The sequence below is a fragment of the Dasypus novemcinctus genome, chromosome 17 (assembly GCF_030445035.2).
Source record: "Dasypus novemcinctus isolate mDasNov1 chromosome 17, mDasNov1.1.hap2, whole genome shotgun sequence".
NCBI classification, from domain to species: Eukaryota; Metazoa; Chordata; class Mammalia; order Cingulata; family Dasypodidae; genus Dasypus; species Dasypus novemcinctus.
Window position 1 is genome coordinate 37,696,138 of NC_080689.1, and position 27,946 is coordinate 37,724,083.

Sequence of the window (27,946 nt, forward strand, 5' to 3'; positions counted from 1 at the left end):
GCACAGCTCTCTATGAGGATCTGCCTAGAACATGCATTCTCACCCCAAGGGGATAAAAATTGGTTCTTGAAGGATTGGAAATAAACACAGAACTTAGACTTTATAATGGTTTGATGTCTTAGTATTAAAGTTTTATGGGGGAGATGCAATTAGGAAAAAAACATGTCTAAAAAGCTTCCTTGTGGGGAGATAATAGGGAAAAAGGTAGAGAAACATTTCCCTGGGATAGTGCTTTTTAAAAAATGGTCAGAAGATCATTGTCCAGAATCAGCTGAGGTACGTGCTTAAATGCAGATTACCTGACCCCACCCCAGATTTCCTGCCTCACTCTGTCTGTAGGGGGACAGAGGCTGGCACATAGCAGGTGTTCAATAAATACTTGCCAAATAATCAACTTGCTCCACTGATCTTTCTCCTCTATAGTCAGAGGGCATCTCTTATAGAGGCTTGCTCTTGTCAAGTAAAGATTGCGTTCACACTCACTCACATTTATTGCTTTTATTACTTGAGAAGAATTTTCCCAGCCATTGGAAAAACAAAGTAGACTATTTGAGTATTATTTTGGACAATGGGGTAAACATTCACAGCATGGTCTCAATCATCTTTCCTCAACTTTGGCTGGGCTAAAATGGTTAACTGGAATAGACTCCACATTTTCAGACCCCACTGTTAACTTCAGAAAGTATGGCATCTCAAATCTAGAATGAGGTTCTAAAATTCCTTTCTTTCTGTCCTCAGCCAGAGGTCACCACTTCCAGAAGTCCCTGTACGCCACATGAGTGCATGGCTCAACTGCTCCAACTCCAAAGTATCTCTAACTGGGCCAGGAACACGGCTTTCAGAAACATCGCAAACTCGTGTACTCCTAAGGAGCCACTGCCTGGGGCCTTTTCTGAGAGTGTCAGCAAATTATCAGCTATTTCTTTTCTACTGTTTATCCAGTTATTAATATTCCTGCCAGGACTAGCATTGCCTTCTTGCTTTGCTCCCTTGGGTGAGGTCTTTCATCTCCTTCTCCTTTATACTCTATTTTTTCCTTCTGCTATGCACCTTGATTTATTTATTTCCTTCATTTCCATTCAGTATCTGTTTTCCTTTGGGCCACTGTTGTGAATTATTGAATAGTTCCTTTTTTGTTATTGTTCCTTTTCAACCCATCTTCTTGCATTCCTCCACTTGGTGTTTTTCTAGATTTCCTTCTGCTGTAGTATGCAGTTCATCCCAGAAATCCTTTTTCTCTTCCTCAACCATAATCATGGTTGGGGAGGTTGTGTGTGACACTAGATAAGACATGTGGCCCTAGGTGGGTGAGCAGAGGAGGAGCATGTATAATTTAGGAGGTAACAGAACCTGATAATTTTTCAGGGAGCACAGCAGGTAGCCTGTAAGTGGTAATGAAGATTCACCTTTCTATCATACTGCTAATCTGTATAGAACTTGGGTTCACTGTGTCTGCAGTTTTTGAACTTTTCCATTAAGCTTTTCTCCTGGCAGCTCTGGTCCAAGGCAAATGGAAAATAATTTTGTTAATAATAAAGTGTTTATTCTAGCCTTTTGGAGTTTCGTGTTTGCCAATTGCTGGAAAAGTAGCTTTCAAAAAGAGGAAACCCTTTTACACAAAGGCCGACACAAATAAGCACACCCATATGCACATTTGAGAAACATGTACCATTATATACCTTAGGCCTTTGGTGACCAAATTCTAAAACCCTTTAATTATTTCAAGACTCTTTCCATGGAAGGCACCCATTGCCTCCTGTGCCCATGCTTTCCAATCTGGATAAAAGAGGACTGTAGGATAAAATTGTAAGGGCTAGAATGAGAGCTTCCTATCAAGGAAGACTGCAACTAAGGGGCATGGAGAAGGTCTAAACTAAAGGAAAAAACCTCTCTAAGTATCTCAGTCTTCTGGCAACCCCCTTGGGTATACTTTTCAGGTATTGTCAGGCCATCCTAATATTTCCTAAAATGTTGTCATTATTTTGCCCTAGTTGAGCAGTAAACTGAAAAAGAACCAGTCACATACCCTGTGATGGTCTCTGTCAATTGCTGTTTCTGCTGCTTCTTTGTCTAACATTCTGAAAGGGATGCTAAGTTGTAGAAGGGAATCAAGAGTTTACCTTCTGTCCATCGCCCTTTATGTCATCTTTACTCAAGAGCTAGGCAGTGATTTCATGCTCATTCATTCATTCATTCAATCAATTAATATTTTCTCAGTCCCTACATGCAAAGCAATGGGTAGGTTGCATTCAGTGATGCAAATATGAAAACAATACATTCCATCATTCCCCAAATTGAGGTTCCCTAGGATACTAGAACCATGTGATATTAATAGATATTTTGTAAAGACATCTGTTTCAGGGCAAAATATAAATGGGACAACACTAGGAAAGGCAAAGTTAAAGATGTTTCTTCACTGCAGGACTTTTAAGTCTTTAGTATGCTGACGGTTGACGGTGGTAGGACCTGGTGACTAGAATTCTACCAGATTGTATTTTGAGAAAGTCTGCCTAATCCAATGTGGGAAGTGGCTAAGTGCTACAAGACAGATACAGATAAAGTGGTTTGGCAGAGGGACAAAACATTATTTTCAGGGTGGCTAACTCAAGGATACCATAGAGGAGATTGTTTTAGTGAGCCCTAAGGATGAGTAGAATTTGGAATTGGGGTTTTGTGAGGGCAAGGTATTTAGAAGGATGGCATCTGAGCAAAAGCAAAGTGGTAGAAAATATGACACTTATAAGTAAAAGATTAGGTGAGGTGGACAGAATAGCTTGTGTACCAAGTCCATAGTGGTGAATAAGAGCTGGGAAGTTTAAAATTCAGGAAGATTTTGATTCTCGGATGAAGGAGCCTGGGAATTTTTTTTTTTTTTTTTTGAGGGGGCCAGAAATGATAAGCACTTCCTCTTTCTGGTCTAAAAATAACCTTGCTGGACAAAAGGCCAGAACAGAATTTAAATGCCTTGGCAATGAAGAGAGACATAGTAGTTTGCAACCTTGGGCAAGATGCCTCATGTCCCCTTGATCCTTGGTTTCCCATCAGAAAATGGGCATGACGGTAATGCCTCCTTGAGTTGTTGGTGTGATTAATGGATGTCCCATGTAATGTGTTTAGCATAGTTTTTGATACATAGTAACTATCTGATAGATAGTAGGTATTTGGGTTACTTTTTCCTGTGAAGAGGGAGAAGTATAATCAAAGACTACAGGTGCTCTCAGAAATACACAACAGTGGTCGAGTTGACCTGCTTTGTCCAGCATATGTTAATTTTTAAAATTTTAGGTATCCTGTGTCACAGATAGTCATCTGTTCTTCTACATTTTAAAAATGGAAAATTGATAATTTTAGGCCTCATTTTCTTTGTCCTGTGAGAATTTTACTTTTGGTTATTTTACGTGTCCTACTATTTCCAGTGGGATGATGAAAAGTGTTTAACAACTGGCTCTCCAAGAACACACACACACACACTTAAGAATTTTACTGAAATAAAGGATGTGTAGCACAAAATTTACAAATAATAATAAGTTGAACACTTTAATCTTCATTTTAAATTTGACAAAGCCCATTGGCGATCACAGAATGCTTTTGTTGACTTTTGCTGAATTCTTTTATCTTTAGCCACTTTATGTTTGTGATTAACCATCAGGTGTAGTTGCAACATGAATATTAGTTGATATTTATCTTTACGTTAAAGAGAAAATAAAACAATTATGGTACGAATTTTATCTATTCACCAACAATAGGAGTAACTTGTTTGTTGAATCTGATAATTTCTGAATACTGGAGGAACATTTCCTCAATTTTTGGTACTAGTAACAATGTCACAACCTCAGACCCAATCCATTTATACATTTAATGTGCATCATTATATTTTTTTATTACTACTATTTTATACTTATTATTACTACTGTTTTCTCCATCACTTTTTAAAGTTTACGCTTATCAGCAAGACAGTAAATCAAACCCTGACTTGTGTGTTTGCTGAAATCTGTGGTATATTCCCACCATGATTGATTTTAAGCCCCCAATGTCACATCATTTAATGCCGAGTTAGAGATGAGGGGTAGCACAGCATTATATCGTATTTCTACCAAATAGGTACAATGGGTATAAATAACCTCAAGAATACAGATTGGAGAATGTGTTAAACTAATGAAGAAGTGAGGGATTTTGAGAATTTGTTTTAAATATAAATCATTTAATTATAAAGTTACATAACCTAATTTTAAATAATGATTGTGTTTTATAACAGGCTTATAAAATTTCTGAAAATTTAATAATTAGCTCTCATGATCTGGTACAAATTGGCTCCAGCACTCTGCTCTCTCTACCTCAGCGCAGGCTAGTGCAGGGGGAAGGTGTTGAGGAGGGAGATATAAAAGATATAATGCGCCCTTTCTCACATTTGCAAGTTTTGGATCAGTCACCCAGCATGGTGGCTAAGTATCCAGTACTGTGCTGGGGGGTTGAAAAGAAAATTAAATAATTGTCAATCCTTTGAAACTCGCTCTTGCTGTACTTCTCAAGAAGGTTGCCTTGGGCAAATGGATTTACTCTGTATTCTAGTCCAAACATTGCAGACTTGAATTAAAGAGCCTAGAATTCTTTGCCTAGCTGTCTCCCTAATCACTTGATCCCTTAAGATGATGCCAGAGTGGGTGGACAATGAATTAGGTAAAGGTGGTATTTATGTGCTCTGAAAATATTAGTATTGGAAAAGCATTTTTATGGATGAGATGCTGGCACAGCCCTTTCTTCTGATTTCCTTCCTGTAGCTCCTTGCTCTGCAAAGGAAGAAAGTTCTGCTTCAAGTTTTCCAGCATAGATCTGCTTCCTTGGGTGATGTTTTAATTTGGTTTTACAGAACCCTTAGCACTGCCTGCTTTTATCTCATCACAGCAAGTTCCAGTAACATCTCTTGGCTCACATTTTTGCTACTTGGTACCAGCAACTCTAAAAAATGAATGCTGTGTATTTTTAGAGAGACTCACAATTAAGCCCTAGGTAAAATCATAACCCTGGTCACCAATTCAGGGAGAATTCTGACAGGTGTTAAGTTTCTGAAGCTGATTTCATATGTGGAGATTTAGTTAATTCAACAGCATTACGTTTAACTTGTAGTGCCAATTTATGGCATCAAAATATATCCTCTCCAGAAAATGTCAATGATAACCTACCATGACCCATTTTTAGGACCTTCTCTAAGATCTTGTATGTAAATGAGAGACATCTGCACTTGAGTGCATCAAAATTTGTGACTGTCACCCTATCTTGTAATGTGTTAGTGACTGAGGCCAAAATGCAGGACTTTTTCAAAGTCATTCTAAAGGCATAGAAAATCCAATTGTCTTTATACCAACTGCATGCTATTGAGGTTAGGGTTAACTATTTACTAAAAATGGAGCTGTGAGCAGCTGTTGCCAATTGCACAGGTGTGGCTGTCCACAAAATGATGTAACGATTAGCCTCCAGGTTCAAATACCTCTATTTTTTCCCTCCCAGAGACCACTTTAAAGTGATGCAGCTGGAGCTAGGAACCAGTATCCCTAAGTTGACTGACCTGCAGGAAAATGTTGAAACGCCTGTGCCCCTATGCAGACTACTCGCATTTCTTCCATTGGCATCCACTGAGCTGGTCTGTGTTTTTTCTCCTTATAACAGACTTGTGGTTTGCCATTTAAGCCATTGTTTTCTTTTCAGTCCGTCATTATGGAGACTTTTCCATCATATTATTCTGGATGGAGACACAGGCACTGTTATGTCACTGACAGCTTGCTGATGTCCCTCATCTCTTCGGGGTCTTTTCTTCCTCCCCTGCCCACACCTTATGCAAAGGCAAATGTTATCCCTCTTCTTAAAGGTTAATGTGGATGCTGAAATCCCATGATCTCTGAGGTGGTGCAGTGATTTTCATGAGTATTAATACTTGCATTGTTTAACGAGTACAGCAGGGACAGCTTTGCTCTTCACCACATGCAGGCTGAGAAAATTAGGACAAATGCGTGCCTACTCATTTTCCAGGGAAACTGAATGCTACCTCTTTCAAATGTGCCTCTGAGAAGTACCTGCTGAATGTTAAAAATGCAGGTCTCCAATTACCAAATGAAAACTGAGCAAATTCACTGTATCCTTTCCCTTAACAAGAAGCATTCATGTATGCAGATCATGCCATCTTTTCAATGCCCCTTCCTTCCTTATTTTTCCTACCCCCTTCCTACCTTGTTTTTCCTCTCCCCTTCCCCCTGCCTCCCTTCCTCTCCCTCTTTCTTCCTTCCTGATAAGTGAATGAATTCCTCATTGGCAGTTCAGTAATCTTTGGCAGAATAAAACATTTGTCATAAATGAATATGCCTAAGGTCACCTCTAGGGTTCATGGCTGAAGTGGGAATAATAAGGGGCAATGTTTATATACCAGAGTCAAGCATTCACCATCTCCCCCAATGATTTTTCTCTGACCTGTCATATGCTGACCCTTCTCAGAGATAAGGCATTGACCACTATAAAAGAGTAAAATTGTGAATACTTACCTGTGAGACTTGTTTCTCTTGATTTCCATGATCATGATTTCTCACCTGGACTGTTGTAATAATTTCCTAAGTGGCATCCATAATTCCATTGCCATCCTTTCTCCAGTCCATTCTATAGCTTCCAGATTGAGTAGCCTGGACAGATCAGACCACAGCATCTATACTTGGAATGAACTCCAAACAATTCATCCTGGCTGAGGAAGCTTTACATGATCTGGTCTCTGTTTATTTCTTCCACACTTTATACCACACAAACTATGCTCCAGTGTATGGCCTCCTTTCCATATTTCTAATAAACTGAGTCTCCACATTAGGATCTTTGCATATGGCCTTTTCTTATTGCTGGGACACTTTTTCTCCCTGATATTTATGTGGCAGAGTCATTTTTATCATTCAGATCTCAACTTAAATGTCACCTTATCTCAGAGGCTTATCTTTCTTTTTAGGAGGTTCCGGGGATTGAAGCAGGTGCTCAACTACTGAGCTACATCCACTCCCCAATGAGAGTTGTTTTTTTTTGTTTGTTTGGGTTCTTTTCAGGGATCAAACACAGGTCCTTGGACATGGGAAGCAGGTGCTCAACCAATTGAGCTACACCTGCTCCCCCAGAGGCTTATCTTGACCACCCTAAATGTATTTGCTACCCAATTAATCTCTTTCATTTTGCCTTACTTTAATTCTCTGCATAGCTCTGAGCATTATTTTGTTCTTGTTTATCTGTTTTATTTGTCATTTATGATCTGCTTTTGCCTTGTTTTATTTGGTGACGTAGGGACCTTTTCTATCATCTACAATACTATAAACCTTGGGGTTTAGCACAGTGCATAGCACACAGCATTGGGACTCAATACATATTTGGCAAATTAATAAAGGAATGCAAGAAGTGCAGATATACCATAGGACAAAGGGAAATCAGTCATTGACATGTCATTGTCTTCATTTCCCTCCTTGCCCAGCTTAAATTTTATCACCATGAAAATCACCTACTTGCATATCCCTTAGCTTCCGCTCTACCTTCAGTCATTACTGCCTGATAAAACTTCTGGGTAAATTCTGTGCCTGCATCCAGGCAGCTGAATATGGATAGAATGAAACACAATCAGGCCACTTGGTTCCACTTTAAATCCATGATCATAAACTTCAGATAGGACCTTGGTGCAGCTCTGCAGTCGTGCCACCACATTTCATTTAATCTGAAACTCATAATCATTCACATTTTATACATCTCTGAAATCCAAATGCAATTTAAAGTCAATGGCAACCTCTGTGTCAAGTTGGCAGTTGTGGCATTAGAACTTGGTTGTACTCCTGAGGTTATGGCTCTGCTGGGAAATGCTACCCCTCTACTTTTCAGTCAAGAGACCCTTTAAGGATCATATGAAGAAGGATTATGAGTTCTGGTTGAAAACCTTTCGTTAGTACTTTTTGGTAAGATAGAAAAGCACCAGAATCAAAACTTGCAGAAAAGATGTCTATACTCATCTCCAATCATCTCCACTCATTCTGTAATTGTTTTCATAGAGATTGTCTTAGTTTACCAGGCTGCTATGAAAAATACCACACAATGGGTTGGCTTAATGCAGATTTATTGGATCATGGTTTCAGAGGTTAAAAGTCCAAAATCAAGGTATTAGCAAGGCAATGCTTTCTCCCTGAAAGTCTACAGCATTCTGGTGTCCTCGGAGTTCCTTGGCTGGCACCTCTGCCTCTGTCACAAGGTGATCTCTCTCCTTCTGTCTGTTTTTCCAGCTTCCAATGTTTTCCAGCTTCTTCCTGAGTGGACTATTCCAACTGACTACTTCTGAATTTCTTCTACTTACAAAGGACTTGAAAAAAATGGATCAAGGACCACCCTGATTCATTTTGGTCACACCTTAACTAAAAAGAATACCTTCAAAAGATACTTTTTACGATGGATTCATACCCACAGGAATGTGATTAAGATAAGAGCATGCCTAATTGTTGGGGTAAATAATTGATTTACCACAGAGATCTTAATAAAGATATTTGAATAAGTAATATATTCATATGGTTCAAAAATCAAAGCAAAAAGATACCCAGTGAGAAGTTTTGTGTCCAACTTTGTCCTATTCTCCTGGTTCCTTTCTCAACAGGTGAAGTATTTTATTAAATTCCTGATGTATCTTTCCAAAATTGTTCTTTTGGCCAATATGAACAGAATGCATTTTTCACTTAACAATACATACTAAAGATCATGGCATATTAGTACATGGAGTTTCCTTTATCATGGTTTCAACTGTATAGTCCATTGCATGGATGTTCTATAGTTGGTTTAACTGACCCTTATTGGTAACCACCTGGGTTATTTTCAAGTGTTTGTTGTTAGGAACAATGTTATAATGATTAACTTTTTACACATACTTCTTATTGATGCAAATATATATGATACCTCACCACAGTGGGGTTCCTCGGCGAAAGGGAAAGTGCATTTCTAATTTTGATGAATATTCCAGGATTGTCCTCCATGTCCATCAAACCACACAGCCCTCTCACCAGCAAAGTATGATGATTGTTATTGCTTGGCCTCACCGACCGTTAAACTCTGGATTGTTGCCCTTCTCGTAGATGAGAATTACTACCTTGGGGTAGTTTTAATGTATATGTTTTAATTATGAGTGATTAAGCATCTTGTCATATGATTAAGGGCTATTAATAATTCCTTTGTTGTGAATTCTCTGTTTATATCTTTTGCCATTTTTTTTTCTGTTGGGTGATTGGTTACTTTTGTTTGAGTTCATAATTTTTAGCTCTTTGTGGTATTCACTGCAAATATCTTCTCCATTTTATCATGTGTCTTCTTAAATATAGATTTTCTAAATTTCTTTTCATACTAATTTATTAATGTGGCTCTCTGGAATTTGAGTTATAGTTAGAAAAGTTTTTCCACATCTAGTTTATAAAGTAATGTATCCATGTTTTCTTTCAGGACATTTTTTTCTTCATCAAAGTAATTTATTGGAAATCATGAAATGATAAAATTGAATCCAACTTTTATCTTTTTCCAGATGGTAGATAGTTGTTTCAACACCATTTATTCTTGGGATGTTACCTTTATCATATACTAAATACTCATATAGTCTATTTCTAGAAATTTTATTCTGTAACACTGCTCTGTCTTTCTCTTCATGTGCCAATGAATACTAGTCCTGTCTTAATTTTTGAAGTTGCGTAAAATATTTTAATATGAAGATAGGCTGGTCACTTGCCTCACTCACTTTCTCTAATGAGCCCATTCCAATTATACCTTCATCCCCATCCCTTTACCCAAACTGCTTTATTAAGGTTTCCAGTGTATTCCATGTACTAAAACAAATGGTTAGTTCTCCGTCATTATCAAACTACACTGCTCAGGAATAGTTGACGTAGTTGAATACTTTCTTCTTGAAATACCTTCTTTAGGGCTAACCTTCTTGTTTGGCTCTCTTCCTACCTTACTTGTTGCTTCTTCTTAAACTCTTTTGCACATTCTTTCCCATTTTCCTGGCCCAAACTCTTTGGATTGCCGCATTCCTCAGTCTCCTGACCTCTTTTCCACCCACTCTATACTCATTTCCTGGATCATCTCCATTCAGGACAGGCCATTAAGTACCATCTGTACCCTAATGACTGCCACATTTTAAGTCTCTACCAGTTCTTCTCTCATGAATTCCAGAATCATATATCCAACTGCTTATTCAATATTTCTACTTGTATTCAAAAGTTAATCTCTCCAAAACAGGAATTATGGTTTCCTTCCACCAAATCTACTATTCCTTTCAATTGTATTAATAAAAAATCTTGAAGTCCTTAACTCCTTTTTCTCATGTACTTCACATCCTTTCTATTAGCAAATCCTGTCAGCCAACTTTAAAATATATCCAGAATCCAACCACTTTCCAACAATTTCACTGCTACACAGTAGTTTAAGCCAGTGTCATCTTTTACTAGGACTATTGCAATATCCCCTTGCCAGGTCTCACCCTGAGACCTCTATTTTCTCTCATATTTTAATAACCCCTTCACTTCAGTGAAAGTAATTCCTCTTCTTTTCTTAGTTTTCTGAAAATATCCCTTGCCAAGAAATATTTCTTTTTTAATAGCATCCTTCCTAATACAATATTTCTCTTACTGCTGATAAAGGTGAAAGAATTCTTAGCAGCAGAGTTAAGAGAAAGGAGAATCAGAAGTCCTGTCTTCTAGTCCTGAGTCTGCTCCTATCTTGCTGTGTGTCGGGGCAAATAACATAACCTCACTGGGCTGCAGTTCATTAATAATAAAACTAGGAACTGAATGAGATACTTCCTCAGGTGCTTTCTGTAACAAATTGGATGCTAATTAAAGTGGTCAAACCATCACAAGGTTCTTTACTTGAAAGGTAGTAGATTTAGAACTTTACTGAAGTTTAGAGCTTTGGCTTGGGAGACAGATATAGGGGATGGAATTCCAGCAATGCCATTTACTGCTTGTGTGACTTTTGGCTGATTACTTAACCTCTCTGTGTCTTGGTTTTCTAATTTGTAACAAGGGGATAATATCAATACTTCCCTAATAGATTGTTATGAAGACTAAATAAGTTAAAATAATGTAAAGCCTAGAACAATGCTGACAAGTAGTAAACACTGTATAGTTGATTACTTAATAAAACACCAAATAATCACAGATGCTCTTTCCTATACCACTGTGATATGTAATCCCCTCTCCTCTGCACCCAGGGCAAATTCCTCATGTTTGTGTTTTTGGTGGCCTCACAGGAGTAAAGGACTCTGTATCTCAGGGCTGGAGAGCTCGTTGTGCCTCTTGCACAGCATCTTTGTCTTCTCCATTTGCCTTTCCATCTTCCTACATTTCTATTTTTGCTTTTTTTTTTTTTTTAACTCACCTGGAGAGAGTCAAACTGATCTGAGTCCCAGTCTTGGCCAAGTTCAATGCTAGCATGTTATATCAGAGACAATGGGGAAAATCACCTAATTTCTCTGACCTTCACTGTCCCCATAATTTAATAGGAAGATACTGACCCTGACTGCAGGGAAAAGTAAAGATGAGATGGAATAAGCCTCAGCACCTTGCAGGTAGCAGGGACTCCAAATTGTGGAACTTCTTCCTCAGAGCTCTGTGCTTATATTTGTGTGAAGTAAGTGTTCAGGATGGAATAATGTCCCTCCACAAAGACATGTGGTCCTGTGGGTGTGAACTCATTTGTAAATTGGTCCTTCAAAGACCTTATTTGGAAGAGGTCAAACTGAATCAGGATGGCCTTTTTCTAAAATGGCTGAATTCTTTAGAAGCAATGGAAACTGGAGTGAAAGTAGAAACTGGAGGTAACAGAAAGAGACAGGATGCTATGCAACAGAAGCAGAGAATTGAATCACCATCAGAATGGCACAGACTTCAGTGAAAACATGGCCTGCTGATACCATGATGTTGGATATCTAGCCTCCAAAGTGTATGCCAATAAATTCCTATTGTTTAAATGAACCAGTTTGTGCTATTTGTCATAGCAGCCCTGGCAAACTCAGAGAGTAAAGCAAACAGATTCCATTCCTTCTTTCCAGATGGGTATGCTTTTACATGCAGAGGGGGGAGGAAGTCTCTCATACTACAATATCATGGCCCCAAGAAATACTCCTACCCTGGATTCTCTCCTTAATGGAGGCCTAAAAGTCTTCCATCATTATTATTATTGACTATTATTACTATTATTGTTAAGCTAATATTTTCTAAGTACTTCTTGTGTTAAGAATTTTACAGGGAAGCAAACTTGGCCCAGTGGTTAGGGCATTCGCCTACCACATGGGAGGTCCATGGTTCAAACCCTGGGCCTCCTTGACCCTTGTGGAGCTGTCCCATGTGCAGTGCACAAGGATGCGCACAAGGAGTGCCGTGGGTGTCCCCGCATAGGGGAGCCCCATGCGTAAGGAGTGTACCCTGTAAGTAGAGCCACCCAGCACAAAAGAAAGTGCAGCCTGCCCAGGAATGGCACCACACACACACAGAGCTGACACACCAAAAAAAAAAGAAACACAGATTCCCGTGCCGCTGACAACAGAAGTGGACAAAGAAGAACACAGAGCAAATAGACAGAGAACAGACAGCTGGGGCGGAGGGGATAAATAAATAAATAAATAAATCTTAAAAAAAAAAAAAAGAATTTTACGAACTTTATCATGCTTCTAATCATTGTTATTCTATGGCTGACATTTACTTAGTACTTAGGAGGTGAGAAGTACCTGCTTTATGACAGGTAAAGCACTTGGAAGACTGCCTGGTCCATACTAATTACAGAGATAGAGAGATGTTAGGTCACTGGTGCGGGTCACTGAACAGGTAAGAGGCAAAGCCAGGATTGAGCCCAGATGCTGTGACTCCAGTCAGTGCTCTTAGCACATGTCTCTGTTGGTTAATCTCACATAAATAAGCGCATTGAATTGGCAGTCTTATGAATCCTGCTGTACAATGATAGAGCCGAGGCAGGGGCTGTTTTTATCACGTGTCATGGGCACCCAGCCATGTGAGCAAGAGGGAACTGGGACAAAAACCCAGGTCTTTCCACTTCCACAGCCTTCTTGCTTTTGTTTCTCTTTTAGCCTTGCCTTCTTCTTGGTTCCTCTTTTAAAGAAAAAAAAAAAGCAAATTCCCTGGAGAGGGTAGTAGCATGCCCTGCCTGCCCACTGTGGCTGTCTCCCAGCACACTTGAGAGGTGAGCACAGGCAGAGGCAACAGAGGGTGTGTGGCAACATGAGCAGTGGAGGGCGCTGGGGGCACCAGCGACTAAGGCCACCTACTACTCACTAATGCTACACCATGCTCCTTCTTAGCACTTACAGTCAGACACTGAGCAAGGTGATGTAGACAAATACTTAAAGGAGACATAGAGACACCTGTTGCAGAGCATACTGAGAGAGAATATTCCATGTCAAGCCCAGGCTAAAATTAAACTCTGTTTACAGCACAGGCATACACCCTGCTTCATGCTGCAGTGTCTCAGGAACAGAGGCAGAACTTAATCATTTTATCTTCTGAAGTGAAGGCCTCTGTAGTTTAATATGTACACAGCACAGGTTTCAAATTTTGCTGCTAAAATTCAGTCTTCAACAAAAACCTAGCTGTCTCTTTGACTTGAAAGGTATTCTAAAATGTATAATAAAGGTCTATTGAAACCAATAAAGTACCTCGGAAAAATGCTGGTTTAACCCACACAGCCAAGCCTCTTTTTCTTAAATGCAGTGTATATTATTTGGCTGAAGAGACTATTCTCTGAGCCCTGACATTGAGTCCAGAGATTGCATGAAAAAATAACATGACGGATCTCATTCCTTGGGTTCATCAGGTGCTGCGTGGCTCCAGGGTTCTGTACACCTTCCCCCCACCCCCACTCCCAATTAAGAGCTGTCTGATGGGGAGCACGGGGGTTCAGTGGTTGAGCACCTTCTTCCCATATATGAGGTCCCAGGTTCGTTCCATAGTGCTTAAAAAACAACAACAAAAAACAACTGCCTGAGTGACTGGGTTGCCCCTGCTCTAATCCCTGGATCTCAGGAACTCGAGACTATCTCAGGATAAGATCAGTGGTTCTGGGGTGGGGCTCAGCCCTAGAACATGACTGAGTTTTCACAAATGCCTGGTTCCCTGAGACTTAGTCCTTGCATTGCACCTTGATCCTAGGACCTAACTCCTACATCCTTACATTAATCCTCTGCCCACCTGCCTGATTAGTTTCCTGATCCTTCAGAGAGCAGGGAATCTCACCTGCTTATGCTAGTCTTCCTCATCCTCAAATCCAGGGTTTCTCATCCACAGCACTATGAATATTCGGGACCAGATAATTCTCTGTTGTGGTTGGTTGACCTGTAAAAGTAGGATGTTTAGTAACATCCTTGGCCTTAATCCACTTGATGCCAGTAGCACCCAGTGGATGCTACTCCCAAGTCATAACAATAAAAAAAAAATGTCTCTAGAGATGGCCAAACTTCCCTTGGGGTGGCGGGGAGGCAAATTGCTCCCGGTTGGGAATTGCTGTTGTAATTCCATTTAGAGACCCATGCTCTGCCCTTGCACCCCAGCATGGTGGCCGGACACTGCCAAGAGGCTTCGTTGATGTCAGTGCTGCCCAAGAGTAATATAATGTGCACCTCAGATGAGAGTCACATTTAATTTTGAATTTTCTAATAGATACATTGAAAAGAGTAACAAGAAATGTTTAAAATTTATTTTAATAATATATTTTATTTAATCCAATATGTCCTTATTATTCTTATTTTTGCACTAAGTCTTTGACATCTAGTGTTTTTTTACATTTACAGGTCATTTCACTTGTATTTCACGTGCTCCATAGCAGCATGTGGCCAGTGCCTATGTATGGGCAGCACTAGACTAGATTTCTAAGACACTCCCAACTCTTTAATTCACTCTAGTATCAGAATAGTACAGTGCTTTAAGCATGGTGAACAGTTCAGTGACAATTGGACATTCACAATGTTTTACAACTACAATCTCTATCTAGTTCCAGAATATCTTTATTACCCCAAAACAAAACCTCATAATCATTAAACAGTTAATCCCCATTCCTCCCTTCCCCATAGCCCTTGACAATCTTCAATCTGCTTTCTGTTTTTTTGTTTTGTTTTGTAAATTTTTTCTTTTTCCCAGGAAATAACCAGAAAAATAAATCTTTTGAGCTCTGCATTCTATCATATATTTTTAGTTTGTATCTTTTTAACTCCTACTTACCTTTGAGTTTGAATTCATAGGTGTACACAATTAAACTGTACAAAACCAAAGGAAAAACCCAATCATTTAGCGTATGTGGCTAATATGAACATTCATTTTCCAGGCTAAACTGAAGAAGAGGGGGCTGTAATTAGTAGAGAGTTCTATATGTACTTAACTGTAATTGATCAGTTTTTACTTAGAGTATAACAAAATGATCTTAACTCTAAACCATTTAAAATTAGTGTCTTTTCTTGATGCTAATTTAAAATATTCTTTCGAATCTTGAAGGATCTTAGAATTGTTACCATATGTAATGATTTATTTCACAATAGAATTATTTCACAATAGAATTATAAGTTTATTTTTTTTTAAAAAAAAGAATAGCATCTTAGATGAACTGTCTTTGGTAGCAAAAACTTTTTTCCTTAAATGTGCTTTTGATTCACCCTTACAGTAGTTCTGTAAGGTTGAAATATTATTACACTTTTCTTTTTCTCACTTTACAGATGGGTCAACACAATGCAAAAAGAATAAGTGACTTGCCTGGGATCATGAAGAATAACTTTACCAGCAAAGCCAGGACTATTTTCCAGGTTTTCCCAATCTTTGAGCCTACTCAGAGAATTTTCACTTGGTTTTCTTATCTTTTAATAGATTTTTCCAACAAATTTCCAGCCTTTTGAATATTCCAACAGAATCATCCTCACTTACCTATTAGTTGCAAAACTTCACACATTTGATATATTCAATCATATTTGGTTCTATACTAGTATAGGATGACCAGTTACAAAACAGGCAGCAAAACTGCTTTCTTCAAGCAGTTTTATAATATAAATATTGACATATAAGATTACCTTAGCATGAGATAGAATAATTGTAATAGTTAGCATGAAAACCTGTTAGTTTTGCCCTAAACAACAGAAGTACTCTTGGTCAGAATTCACTATAAGGTTATTCTGTCCTTGTTCCTTGAGTAACTAAGTCAGTGAGAAATTGGCAAGAAGATAGGTGAATAGACCAATGGAACACATCCACATAGTTGCCATCATATGACTCATGTCCTTGGGGTTGGCAAAGATTTTAAAAAATAGAATAAAAGAGATTGCTAAATTGGTCTTTATTAAAATCAGGAACTTTTATTCATCAAAAGAGACCATTAAGAGAATGAACAAATAGTCATGGGGTGGGAAATATATTGCGAAATATACATTTAACAAAAAACTTTTTTCAAATATATAGACAACACAAATCATTAGAAAAAGACAGATAACAGAACAAAAAAAATGAGCAAGATTTGAAGAAAATATACAAATGGTCAATAAACATAAGAAAAGATGCTCACCATCATTAGTCATCAAGAAAATTCAAGTTAAAACCACAATGAGTTTACTACTGTACTCCTCTCTGAAGGTCAAAATCAAAAGTTCTGATACTCAAGTGTTGGGGGGAATATAGAGCAATTATGATATAATTATATAATAAAATATTACATTTTATATAATAATAAGAGTATTATTGCTAGTGGGGTTGTACAGTGGCATAACTGATTTGGAAAACTCTATGATAACATCTGCTAAAGCTGAATCTGTATTGTATATACACGTGAACCAGCAATTCCTTTTCTGGATATGTAACCCAAACAGATGAGTGCTTGCATTCACTAAAAGTTATACCCAAAAAAATTCATGGTAGCTTTATTCATGATTGCTCCAAACTGGAAACAATCTTAGTATCTGCCATTGATAAAATGGTAAGTAAATTGTGGTAAATTCATAAAATGGAATAATACACAGCAATGAAAAAGACGAACTTCTGCTATAGTAAGATGAACAGGAATGACCCTCATCAATATAATTTTTGGAAAAAGAAGGCCACACAAAAGTAGTGCATATTGTTTGATTTCATTTACCTGAAGTTCAAAAACAGGTACCACTAATTACAATGATAGAGGTCAAAGCGTGGTTGTTTTTGGAACAGGAAGGGGTTGCCAGCAAGTTAAAGAAAATGAGTGTTGGAGGCATTCAGTATCTTAGCAGTGGCCATCTGGGTGTAAACACATTTAAAAATTCAAGTTTGTACAATTTACTATAAATTTTACATTAGATGACAGACAGAATAATGGCCCATGAAAGATGTGCATACCGTAGCCCCCAAAATCTATGAATAGGTTGCCTTACTTGGCAAAATGGACTTTGAAGATGTGTTTAAGATTACAGGTTCTGAGATAGGAGATTATCTTGGACTGTCTATATGGGACACATGGAATCGCATGAGGCCTTAAAAGTGAAAGAGGGATACTTCAACATGTGGCTACAGTTTGGTAAGGAAGTATTCTTGAATTGGACCCTTTAGGGCCTTGTGATTGTAAGCTTTTACTCCAAATAAATACCCTTTATAAAAACCAAAAAAAAAAAAAAAAAGTGAAAGAGGGGGAGGTAGAGCCAAGATGGCATCAGAGTAAGGAGCTCCTGGATTCAACTCCTGAAACAGGAGTTGGTGGTCACCCAGAGCTACTTAAAGCACCTTTTGGAGGATCCAGGAGACCAGAGGAGTATCCTGCAACATCCTTGACAGTGTGGAAGGAGGATACCACCCATCTGCGCAGAGGCATCATGAGTAGAGCCCTCCATGCCACGGAGGTCGGTGCCCGTCGCATGCAAGCCGCCTTGGAAGCTATTATGTGGTTAGAGCTGGAAGTTCCATTTCCCCCAGTAAAAATGGGAGGAAAACACGGTGTGGCACCAATTTCAGCGACTGATTAGTGGATTCGGTGGGCTGAAGTAGAATCCTAGGAACAACTAAACTTTGAGCCTGTCCAGGACAGAGGGAAGCTGGTGGCTGCCATTCTGTCTCCACCCCGGGCACGAGGGGAAACGGTGCTGACTAAAAATCACAGTGCTTGTAAGGACCGGCTTCTTTCCACCCAAGTTGGATTACAGGTCTAGCCTAAACCCCAGTCCCACTTCCGGCAGGGAGGAAGCTGGGGGGACCTGCACCACCTCTCTGGGAAGCTGCTGCTGCTCATCCTACTCTAGGGGTGCAAGCGCCTCAGGAGCTATTCTGTGGCTGGAGTTAAAAGCTCTATTTCCCATAAATGGTGGAGGAAGAGACAGATGTTCACTGACCTCAGCTACTGATTAGTGGACTTGGCTGGCTAAAGTATAATCCTAGAGCCAGCTAGGGTCTGAGCCTGTCCAAGTGAGAAAGAGTCCGGTAGCTGCCATCTTGACTCCACCCCTGGCATGAGGGGGAGCCTGGCTGACTGAAACCCAGTGAAGTGAGGGACAGTCTTCTTTCCACCAAGATTGGACTGCAGCCCTAGCCTAGGTTCCAGCCCCACCTCCAGCAGAGTGGTAGCCATCAGGATGTGTACCAGGCTCTCCAGGGAAGTGCAAGTGCTCTCCACTGGCAGAGGCTGAATAGTCAGACACCTGGGCTGTATCCCTGCACCCCAAGAGAATAGGAAAGGAGCTGGGTATCCTTGGCCTCTCTGGGCAATGGCAGGAGTTTTCAGCCCACACAGATTTGTTGAGTGCCTTTGAGCACATCTCCACCTCTGTCCCCCCACAGGAGAGGAGGGGGTTGGAGTTGCCTAAACCTCTCAGGGCAACAGCTCTAGGCTGCACAAGTCTGATTGTTGGGCACCTGTGGCTCCACCTCCATCCCCAATAGGACAAGAGACAGACTGTGTTTTCCCAGCCTCTTTGGGTAACTGCAGGTGCTTTGGGCCCACACAGCCTGGTCTGGTGGGTACTTGTAGATGCACCCTCACCCCCCAATAGGAAAGAAGGGGGCTGGTCTTTCCATAGCCTTTTTGGAAAACAGCAGACTTTCAGCCTACATGGACTGGACTATTGGATGCCTCTGAACCCACCCTACCCCCTATAGGATAGGAGGGTTTTGGTGTCTTCAAGCCCTCTCTGGACAACAGTGGGCACTTTCAGCCAACAGGGACTGAACTGTCAGGTACCTGTGGATCCAACCCCATGCTTTAAGAGGATAGAAGAGGGCTGGTGTTTCCTCAACCTCTCCAGGCCATGGCAGGTATTCTCAGCCTAAAGGGACTGAACTGTTGAGCACCCATAGAACCACCCCTACCACCCAATAGGATAGGAGGGAGCTGGTGCTTTCTCAGCCTCTCTAGGCAATGTTGGGTACTTTTAGCCTACAGGTCTGAACTGTTGAGCATTTGTAGTTCTGTTCCCACTCCCTAAAGAGCAGAAGGGACAGTATTCCCTAAGCCTCTGAGGGCAACTGCAGGCATATCTGACTCACAGATATTATTGTTGGGCACTCCAGAGGGTTCATTCCCACTCCCAGTAGGGAGAGGGTCTGGTGATACCTCAGTTTACCTGAGCAACTGTGGTCATTTTGGACCCACACAGTATAGATTGCTGAGCAAAACTATAGCTCCATTAGGGGAGGAAGGGGTGAGAAGCTTCATCAGTGTCTCTGGGTGACTACAGACAGTCTTATGCCCAACTGGGATTATTATACACCGTTACAGCTCTGTCCATATCCCTGACAGAGGAGAAAGGTAGGAGAAACTTCATCAATTCCTGGGGCAACATGGGCAGCTTCAGCCTCCATAGCTTACAGCACCAACTACATCCTTGGTTCCTACTACACAACTAGCAAGGTAGAAAAGATAAGAAATCCCAGAGATGTCTTACCAGGTGCAATGGATGTGTCACGATGATGGGAGAGAGTGTTGCTGTGGGGGGAGTCCCGGGGGGGTGGGGGCGTGGGGTTGAATGGGACCTCATATTTTTTTAATGTAATTTTTAAAAATAAATAATTTTTTTAAAAAAAGATAAGAAATCCCTAAACTAAAGGGAGAAACTGCACCCAGAATAAATACATTTAGCAAGCCAGATGTGGAAACATCAACAAAAAATTATAATCCATACCAAGAAACAGGAAGAGATGGCCCAATTAAAGGCACAAGATGAGCCTGCACATGATATAAAAGAGTTGAGATAACTAATCTTAGATGTTCAAACAAATCTCCTTTGTAAATTCAGTGAGATGGCTAAAGAGATTAAGGATATTAAGAAGACATTGGATGAGCACAAAGAAGAATTTGAAAGCATACATAGAAAAATAGCAGACCTTATGGGAATGAAAGGTGCAATAAATGAAATAAAAAAATATGCTGGAGGCATATAACAGCAGATTTGAGGAAGCAGAAGAAAGGATCAGTGAGCTTGAAAACATGGGCTCTGAAAGTGAACAAACAAAAGAGCAGATGAAGAAAAAAATGGATAAAATTGAACAGGGTCTCAGGGAACTAAATGACAGCAAGAGACATGCAAACATACATGTCATAGGTGTCCCAGAAGGAGAAGAGAAGGGAAAAGGGGCACAAAGAATATCTGAAGGAATAATGGTGGAAAATTTCCCAACCCTATTGAAGGACATAGATATCCATGTCCAAGAAGCACAGTATACTCCCATCTGAATAAATCTGAATGACCAACTCCAAGACACATATTAATCAGAACGTTAAATGCCAAAGACAAAGAGAGAATTCTGAGAGCAGCAAGAGAAAAACAAGGCATAATATAAGATTACGTGCCAATAAGATTAAGTGCCGATTTCTCATCAGAAACCATGGAGGCAAGAAGGCAGGGGTATGATATATTTAAGATACTGCAGGAGAAAAACTGTCAGTCAAGGATTTTATACCCAGCAAGATTATCTTTTAAAAATGAAGGTGAAATTAGAATATTTATAGAAAAACAGAAACTGAGAGAGTTTATAACAAAAAGACCAGTTTTGCAAGAAATACTAAAGGGAGTGTTACAACCTGAAAAAAAAAAAAGACAGGAGAGAGAAGCCTGAAAGAGAGTCTAGAAATGACAACTGTATCAGTAACAGTAACTAAAAGTGTCAAATATGAAATAACAGATAAAACGCAAAGATCAAAATGGATGAAATAAGAACTGCCTTTACAGTAAAAAAATTGAATGTTAATGGATTAAACTCCCAAGTCAAAAGACACAAACTGGCAGAATGGATAAGAAAATATAAGCCATCTATATGTTGTCTGCAAGAGACTCACCTTAGACCCAAGGATACCAATAAATTGAAAGTGAAAGGCTAGAAAAAGATATTCCACACATGCAGTAACCAAAAAAAGCTGGGGAAGCTGTGCTTATATCAGAAGATACAGATTCTAAAAGCAAAACTGTTATTAGAGACAAGGAAGGACATGACATATTAATAAAAGGGATGATTCACCAGGAAGAAACAACAATCATAAATATATATGCACCTAACTAGGATGCTTCAAGATACATGAGGCAAACACTGGCAAAACTAAAGGGAGAAATAGACATCTCTACGATAATAGTTGGAGACTTCAATACACCACTCTCAGCATTAGATAGAACATCTGGGCAGAAGATCAATAAAGAAACAGAGAACTTGAATAATATGATAAATGGACTAAACCTTACAGACATATACAGAACATTGTACCCCAAAACAGCAGGATATATATGCTTTTCAAGTGCTCATGGATCTTTCTCCAGGATAAACCATATGTTGGAACACAAAGCATATCTCAATAAATTCAACAAAATTGAAATTATACAAAGCACATTCTCTGATCATAATGGAGTAAAGCTGGAAATCAACAAGCAGCAAATAAAGGGAAAATTCACATATATACGGAGATTAAACAACATTTCGAGAGAAATCAATAAATATCTTGAGATGAATGACAATGAGAATACAACATATCAGAACCTATGGAATGCTGAAAAGGCAGTGTTGAGAGGAAATTTATAGCCTTAATGCATACATTAAAAAAGAAGAAAGAGCTAAAAACAATGCTCTAACTACAAAGCTGGAGGAACTAGAAAAAGAACAGCAAGCTAATCCTAAAGCAAGTAGAAGAAATGAAATCACAAAGACCATAGCAGAAATAAATGAAATTGAGAACAAAAGAAAAAAAGAGAAAATTAACAAAACCAAAAGTTGGTTCTTCAAGAAGATTAACAAAATTGACAAACCATTAGCTAGAATGACTAAGAAAAAAAGAGAGAAGATGCAAATAAATGAAATAAAAAATGAAAAAGGGAACCTTATTAGTGACCACACAGAAATAAGGGAGATCATAAGAGGATACTATGAACAACTTTATGCTAAAAAACTAGACAATGTAGATGAAATGGAAAAATTCCTAGGAATGTACAAACAACCTACACTGACACTAGAAGAAATAGAAGACTTCAACAAGCCAATCACAAAGAAATTGAAACAGTCATCAAACAGCTCCCCCAAATGAAAAGCCCAGGACCAGATGGTTTCATAGGTGACTTCTACCAAGCATTCAAAGAAGATTTAATAACAATTTTACTCAAGCTCTTCCAAAAAATTCAACAAGAAGGAATGCTACCAAACAAATTCTATGAAGCCGATATCACCCTAATACTAAAGCCAGATAAAGATATTACCAAAAAAAGAGAAAATTAAAGACCCTCTTCTGTAATGAATACAGATGCAAAAATCCTCAATAAAATACTCGCCAATGAAATCCAAGAACACACTAAAAGAATTATTCATGGTGGTGGACTTGGCCCAGTGGTTAGGGCATCTGTCTACCACATGGGAGGTCCGCGATTCAAACCCTGGGTCTCCTTGACCAGTGTGGAGCTGGCCCATGCACAGTGCTGATGCGCGCAAGGAGTGCCGTGCCACACAGGGGTGTCCCCATGTAGGGGAGCCCCACGCGCAAGGAGTGCGCCCTGTAAGGAGAGCCGCCCAGCACCAAAGAAAGTGCAGCCTGCCCAGGAATGGTGCTGCCCACATGGAGAAATGACACAACAAGATGATGCAGCAAAAAGAAACACAGATTCCCATGCCTCTGACAACAACAGAAGCAGACAAAGAAGATGCAGCAAATAGACACAGAGAACAGACAACCGGGGTGGGGGGGGGGGGGGAAGGGGAGAGAAGTAAATAAATAAATAAATCTTAAAAAAAAATAAAAGAATTATTCAACATGATCAAGTGGGATTTTTACCAGGCATACAAGGCTGGTTAAACACAAGAAAGCCAATCAGCATAATATACCACATTAATAAATCAAAAAAGAAAAATCACATGATCTTATCAATTGATGCAGAAAAGGCATTTGACAAAATACAACATCCTTCCTTGATTAAAATACTACAAAAGATAGGAACTGAAGGAAAATTTCTCAACATGATAAAAGCCATATATGAAAAACCCACAGGTAACATTGTACTCAATGCTGAAAAACTAAAAGCTTTCCTGTTGAGATCAGGGACAAGACAAGGATGTCCACTGTCACCACTGTTGTTCAATATAGTGCTAGAGGTTCTAGCTAGAGCAATCAGGCAAGAGAAAGAAATCCCAATTGGAAAGGAAGAATTAAAACTTTCACTATTCACAGATGACATGATTGTATACCTAGAAAATCCTGAAAAATCTACAACAAAACTGCTAGAGCTAATAAATGATTTCAGTAGAGTGTCAGGAAACAAGATCAATATGCAAAAATCAGTGGTGTTTCTATAATGCACAATCTGAGGAAGAAGTCAGGGAAAAAATTGCATTTACAATAGCAACTAAAAGAATCAAATATTTAGGAATAAACTTACCCAAGGATGCAAAGCACTTGTATTCAGAAAACTACAATGCATTGCTAAAAGAAATTTTAAAAACACCTAAATAATTGGAAGAAGATTCCATGCTCATGGATTGGAATACTAAATGTCATTAAGATGTCAATTTTACCCACATTGATATACAGATTCAATGAAATCCCAATAAAAATTCCACCAGCATTTTTTAAGCAAATGGAAAACATAATTATCAAATTTATCTGGAAGGGTAAGAGGCTCTGAATAGCCAGAAACATCTTAAAAAGGAAAAGTAAAGTTGGAGGACTCTCACTTCCAGACTTTAAATCATATTACCTAGTTACAGTGGTAAAAACAGCATGTGGTATTGGCATAAAGATAGACACATAGACCAATGGAATCAAATTGGTGGTTCAGAAACAGACCCTCATATCTATGGCCAAGTGATTTTTGACAAGCCTGTCAAGCCCTCCCATTTGGGGCAGAACAATTTATTCAACAAATGGTGCTGGGAGAACTGGATATCCATAGCCAAAAGAAAGAACAAAAACCCCTACCTCACACCTGATACAAAAATTACTTAAAATGGATCAAAGACATAAATATAAAAAGAAGTATAATAAAGCTCCTAAAGAAAATGTAGGGAAACATCTTCAAGACCTGGTGGTTGGTGGTGGATTCTTAAACCGTATACCAAAAGCAAAAGCAATAAAAGAAAACATGAATAAATGGGACATCCTCAAACTTAAACATTTTTGTAATTCAAAGGACTTCATCAAGAAGGTGAAAAGGCAGCCCAGTCGATGGAAGAAAATATTTGGAAACCACTTATTTGATAAGGGTTTGAGTTCCATTCTATACAAAGATGTCCTATAACTCAACAATGAAAGAACAAGCAATCCAATTAAAAAGTGGGCAAAAGATTTAAATAGACATTTCTCCAAAGAGGAAATACAAATGGCCAAAAAGCACATGAAAAAATGCTCCATATCCCTAGCTATTAGGGAAATGCAAATTAAAACAACAATGAGGTATCATCTAACACCACATAGAAGAGTCATTATTAAAAAAACAGACAACAATAAATGCTGGAGAGGATGTGGAGAAATAGGAACACTCCTTCATTGTTGGTAGAAGTGTAAAATGGTGCAGCCTCTGTGGAAGAGTTTGGTGGTTCCTCAGAAAGTTAAATATAGAACTGCCATATGATCCAGCAATTCCTCTACTAGGAATATATCCAGAAGAACTAGAAACTATGACACAAACAGACATCTGCACACCAATGTTCATAGCAGCATTGTTCACAATTGCCAAAAGATGGAAACAATCCAAGTGTCCATCCACCAATGAATGGATAAACAAAATGTGGTATATATACATGATGAAATACTATGCTGCAATAAGAAGAAATGAAATTGGGACACATGTGATAACATGGATGTGTCTTGAAAACATTATACTAAGCGAAGTAAGCCAGACACAAAAGGACAAATATTGCATGGTCTCATTAATATGAACTAAATACAAATAATAAACACATGAAATTAAAACCTAGATTATAAGCTATAAGGAGATAAGAGGAGGGTTGAGAAGAACTATGGATGCTTAATGTACTTAGAAGTTTTAATTAACTTGACTGTAAAAGTGTGGAGATGGATAGAGTTGATAATAACACATTCTAGTGAGTAACAACTGGTTTATAAATGGGATTGTGACTGAAAAAGGTAGCCTGGGGAAGTAAATGTCAGTAGAAAGAATGCTAAAAAATAATCTAGGGACCGAATAACACAGTGAACCCAGAGGCAGTTTAGAAGTGTGGCTAAGGGTACAAATGCAAGAGAGTCCTTCTGTTAGCTAAAGCAGATGTACATCACTATTGCAGGGTGATGGGAATATAGAGAAACATGGGAAATCTACAACTGGTGTGACCTATTGACTGTGGTTAATAGCAATACTATAATATTCTTGCATTAATACCAAGGTATACTGTGTTGATAATGGAGGTGTATGGAAAAAGTGTGCCAAATGTATGCTATGGACTGTGATTGGTGGTAATAGTCTGATGATATTTTCTCATAATCTGTAACTAATGTTCCCCCAGGGTGTGGAGTTGTATGGGAAATCTACACATCTGTATGATTGTTTTGCAAGTTCACAGTATCTGTAACAAAAATACATTAAAAAAAATAGTATGGGTTGGGGGAAAAATACACCAAATGTAAGATAAGGAACAAGTTGGTAGTAATATTTTGACAATGCCCTAGTATAGTTTGTAACAAATGTTTCACACCAATGCAAAGAGTTGGTGGAGGGGTGATGTATGAGGCCCCTGTGTGACGTTATGTATGTTTATTTCGTAAGTTCACAATCTTTACTATACACTTATTGTTTATGTGTGTTCATGTATAAATGATATACTTCAATAAAAAAAAGAAGAAAAAGGTGAAAAAGGATGGCTAGAACCCTGAAGAGGTAAGGAAACATATTCTCCCCTAGAACCTTCAGAAGGAAGCACAGCCTTCCTAATGCCTTGATTTTAACCAGTGAAACCCATGTCAGACTTCTGATCCACAGAACAGTAAGAGCACATATTTGTGTTGTTTTAAGATACTACGATTGTAGTAATGCTTACAGTAGCAATAAAAAATAATACACCTCAAAAAAGAAAATCCACAAAACAAACATTCTTGTTCCTTAAAGGTGGCATCATACCCATTTGCTTTCCCCTTAAGCCTGGTTACTGTATACTTGGAGCACCCAGAGACTCCAATTTTGTGATTTCACTCTATATGCTGGTTGGCTGAAGTCTTCCTTCCAACCAGATTGAGAATTCTCTGGGGTTGACTGCATATTGCCCACAGTCCCAGGCAGCATACATATGTATATTTTATATGGTAGGTTTTCTATACATGTTTGGTAAATTAAATTATATTGGGCCATTTATCTTTATGAGAGGCAGTAACTAGAACAGACCCAATCCCACTAATATGTTCCCTTAGCCTACTTAGCAAGCTTACCACTGCAAAGATGCATTAACGTTAGTGGTTCTGAATAATGAGGCTGAGGTTGTTTAAAACAGCAGGCTGGCATCTGATGAAACATTTCCATATCATTCTAGATTAAATAAAACATTTACCATTTCATGCTTTCTTTCCTGGTAATTTTGCCTTGTCCTTCGCATTAGTGATTTGTTCCACATGGCCACTCATTTAGGATAATAGCAGGCCAAGAGGCATGACAAAAGGAGACGGGGCCCTACCTGATCACTGTTCTTCCATTATGCTTCCTTGAGCTGTGGACCTGGTAAAACTGTCAGTGTCTTAAAATAAAGGAACTGTGCTTGAGTCTACATATTAGGAATTCAATGACTGCAGTAGCAGTGATCAAATTATATAGTAGGTGGAGAGACATGGCTATAAAGGGAGGCCACAGTTAAAATGAACTGTTTTTCTTGCATCCAGTGCAAATAAATATTTTTCAGCACCTATGTGCAGCTCTGTGAGGAGTACTGTGGGAATATGTGGTGAAGAAGACAGATTCGTTATACATCAAAAGCGTAGACTGTATTTCAGGAAATGAGACGTTTAAGAATTGCAACACAGGAATGGGACCAATACATACCATAAAACTTCAGAGTATGAAGAGCATTTCCTTCAGAAGGCTTTGTGTTGTTGGTAGGAGTTGAAGTAGGAGTAACACTTAGACGTTGAAGATGGAATGGCGAGGGTGCATGGCAGCGCATGTGTGCATGGAACATTCCAGGACCATCTCCCAGTCCCCTTTGTCGAGAGGAGGGTTTCTCACCATTGGTGTGACTCAGCATTTTAGACCCTGCGATTCTTTACTGTGGGGACTGTCCTGTGCACTGTGGGATGTTCAATGGCATGCCTGGCCTCTACCCACTAGATTTCAGTAGCACTTCCCTTAGTGATGACAACAAAAATATTTCCAGACATTTCAAATGTCCCGTGGGGATGCGGGTACAAAATTGACCTTACTGAGAACCACTGTTATAGTGAAATTGTACAGTGAGGACATGTTGGGGTTACATGCCATGTCAATGAGCTTGGATTTTATTTTGCATATAATGGG

The 27,946-nt window shown here is 39.0% G+C and overlaps 1 long non-coding RNA gene across 1 annotated transcript in view; it reads right to left on the minus strand.

Moving 5' to 3' along the window:
- LOC131273957 (uncharacterized) overlaps window positions 1-27,946 on the minus strand; it is a 71,700-nt gene that overhangs the window by 12,597 nt on the left and 31,157 nt on the right. The window contains exon 3 of the long non-coding RNA XR_009181142.2: window positions 14,277-14,375. This is a non-coding gene — a long non-coding RNA (uncharacterized lncRNA). The remainder of the gene's footprint in view (window positions 1-14,276; window positions 14,376-27,946) is intronic.